The following is a 3,217-nucleotide window of genomic DNA, read 5'->3' on the forward strand; positions in this document are numbered from 1 at the left end:
AATATTTTTTCATTCATGTTTCTACATACGAAGGGACCATATCTTAAACATTTCAGAAGCAACTTTGTCCTTCAGTCATTTTAGAAGATTGAATTTGCTTGCCTGCATCCCCACTCCCAGCAGAGCCCCCACCTCCACCCCTAGCCACATCCCCTGCACACCCCCGCCCAGTTTCTGATGCCAGGTCTCTTTAGACTTAGATGAGCTGAGCTCTTTATGGATGCAGCAAAGATGAGAAGTCCTCAGACAATATTTTCTCAATTTACAGCCTATTTTATTTCCCTGTTTTACAATCTAAATGTGAATACTTAAAAAGATATTAAACCTCCCTACCCCCTAATAGCACAGCCTCACACCAGTTTTTGTGTTGGAAGATCTTCAAGCTCATATTGACACCTTCATGACAAAGGGCTGTCTCACTCTCTCTTGGCTGCTCTCTGGTAACACCTGTACTCTTCCTTCAGCTCCCAAGTGTTTTTGTGGGGTCCTTTTACATTTCGAACACCAATTTCATTCAGGATTTCCTTCAGGTACACCACAGGTTGCATAGTGATGCCAACCAAGTCCTTTATGTTATAATACTGGTGTTTCTCAAAGGCAGCAAATAGCAAGGTTAACACTTGGTCTTTATCCGCCTTCACTCTCTTTCCGGTTTCTTTCTTTCTCTTCTCATATTCAATATTGTACTGATGATTGGCAACAGGTTTATAATTGGTCGTGACCACCTTCTCCAGTTTCTGTACAGTCCTGGCAGGTTTGGAAGCCCCCTCTATTTGCATCCTCTTCAGCCTCATGTAGTTTTCACTGGGAGCAGGTCTGCATTCGCCGCGATGGACCACGGTTCCTTGCAGGGAAAATTGATCTGGCTCATGCTCAGTCAGCACCGTGAGGACCTGCCCTCTGTCTGTCTGCAAGAGAAACTGATGCTCCGTGGGAGCGTGGACCGGGGCCGGTTGTCCATCTGTACCCCGAATGTCTGTAAGTTCCTTATTCAGAGTAAAGGAGATTTCCGACTTCCCTTGATTTGTGGCAATCTTCAGCTTCCCTACTTCACCGCTTCCAGGAGCTTCCGACCACTGCTGCGATAGGTACTTCGGTACCTTCACCAGCCACATCCGCTGGTTCTGTCGGATTCCCTCCAAGTTGAGTGGAATGCTCTGGGGCTTGAGTCGGCTGCCTCCGGAAGCCATGGGCACCTGAGCTGAGGGTGCAGAGTTAGGAATGCAGGGGAAGCGAGACACCAAAACCAGCTGGTGGAATCCAGAAGCCTAGAGAGGAAGCAGGAAATACACGCACATTCAGAAATGTTCAAAGATGGGGTCTTAGAATCCACAGAGTGCTATGCTATCAATTCCAACAATTGTACAATTGTCAAATTATTCATAATAAGGGGAGATGGCAAACCATAAAAGTGGGGAGTTTGATAACTGTGTGGCACAAGGTGAAGACGAAATACTTCAGCAATTAAAATTACAGGAGCTTCAATCTACCAATGTAGGAATTTTTAAGACACAGTCATCCCTAAACACCTACTCTACCAAGCTTCCCCTCTCCCCTGTTCTATATTTCTCCAGAGCACATGAAACATCCTAGATTCTTTATATTTTTACATATTCATCATATTATCCTATATCTCTACCCCACTCCAGACTCTAAACACCATGAAAGTAGAGTTTATCACTTGCTGTTGGTGTTTAATAATTTTGTTTATTTCTTTGAGGGAGGCAGAGAGAGCAACGAGTGAGCATAATTTTACAAAAGGAAGCCAGGAGGGAAGGCCCTTCCACCAGGCTGAGACTCACCACAGGCAGCAGAAAGCTGTGTCGAGCAAGGCTGGCCAGGGAGGGTGCTCTCTACTGAGCAGGGACTCACTCAGGCTCCACGCTGCCTCTCCCTGGAAATGAGAACAGAGTTTCTCTGCATGGCCCTATTTATTGCTACAGGTAGGGAGTCCTTGATGGGATTAGGTAACAACCAGACTGAAAATCCAATCACCTTGATTCAGTTATGGGTTTTCCCCCAAACATCTCCTAAAGCATAATCCTGAGGGTGGGAACCTTCTTGATTTATTTCCTCCACTGAACCCATTTTCTTTAATTCTCCAGTTAGAGTGGGTTCAAGGGAAGAGAGTTTGCTGCAGCGTCTTTAAAAAGGCAGGAGATGCAGGTATTTTGAGGAGTTGTGGGACATGTTATTCCCAGTCCCTGACCAAGCACTTCCACTCAGAATTAAAATTGCTCTCACTGGGGCATTCCAGTGGTTAAGACTCCATGCTTCCAAAGCAAGGTGTGTGTGGGTTGGATCACTGGTTGGGGAACTGGGATTTTACTTTTCAGCTTGAGCTGCATGCCCCGGGTGTGGCTGAAAAATAAAAAATGAAAAAATTTAAGAAAAACAAATTGCTCTCACTACCCTCTGGCTGCCCTGATAGCTCAGTTGGTAAAGAATCCACCTGCAGCGTGGGAGACCTGGGTTCCATCCCTGGGTGGGGAAGATCCCCTGGAGAAGGGAAAGGTACCTACTCCAGTATTCTGGCCTGGAGAATTCCATGGACGGTATAGTCCATGGGGTCACAAAGAGTCAGACAGGACTGAGCGCCTTTCACTTTCACTTTCTTTCACCCTCTGACTGAATGTGGAAAGTCTTTATTTCCTTCCCTGATTGCTCCCTTCTTAAAACACTCTTTCTGTGGTTCCATGACACAAGCTCCTGGGTTCCTTCCTGCCTCGAAGGCTGCCATTTCAGCCTCCTTCCTGGGCACCTCAGTGTGTCTTGGGCCATAAATGCTGCCCATTGGCTCAGGTGATGTCCTTTCTCATTTGACACACATTTTGAAAATTATATTTCAGCAGATGCCTCTCGAAAGGGCATCCATAGTTCAGCTCTCTCTCCTGAGCTTCTGGTAGGCCACCCAAATGCCAGCTGATGTCCTCAACTGCATATGATTCTTAGTAAGTCAAAACCAGGAACCCCTGCCCCGGTCAAAAAAAACCTACTCTTCTTATATTCCCCTTCCACCCTGTCTCCTAAACTGGATACTTGAGCGTTAAGCTTACTTCTCCCCATGTCTTGCTCCAGTGGGCCAGCAAGTTCTACCTATTCTGTCTCCTTAATTCATCTCAGATTTCCCCCTCTATGATTTTCCTCTCCTGGTTCAGTGCAATATCTTTTTCTCTGAACCCGGTTCCTCCTGTCCCTACATCTCATATGCTGGAGT

At 46.2% G+C, this 3,217-nt stretch overlaps 1 pseudogene across 1 annotated transcript; it reads right to left on the bottom strand.

Moving 5' to 3' along the window:
• Nucleotides 1-252: 252 nt before the first annotated feature.
• LOC147375090 (general transcription factor IIF subunit 2 pseudogene) lies at nt 253-2,103 on the bottom strand (annotated as a pseudogene). Its single transcript, XR_015156627.1, has 2 exons — nt 1,803-2,103; nt 253-1,268 (listed from the first exon to the last, which is right to left on the bottom strand). The product of XR_015156627.1 is annotated as a general transcription factor IIF subunit 2 pseudogene (transcript).
• Nucleotides 2,104-3,217: the final 1,114 nt, after the last annotated feature.

The sequence above is a fragment of the Bos grunniens genome, chromosome 3 (assembly GCF_055505025.1).
Source record: "Bos grunniens cultivar Pamir isolate PY7600 chromosome 3, Bosgru_T2T1.0, whole genome shotgun sequence".
NCBI lineage: Eukaryota > Metazoa > Chordata > Mammalia > Artiodactyla > Bovidae > Bos > Bos grunniens.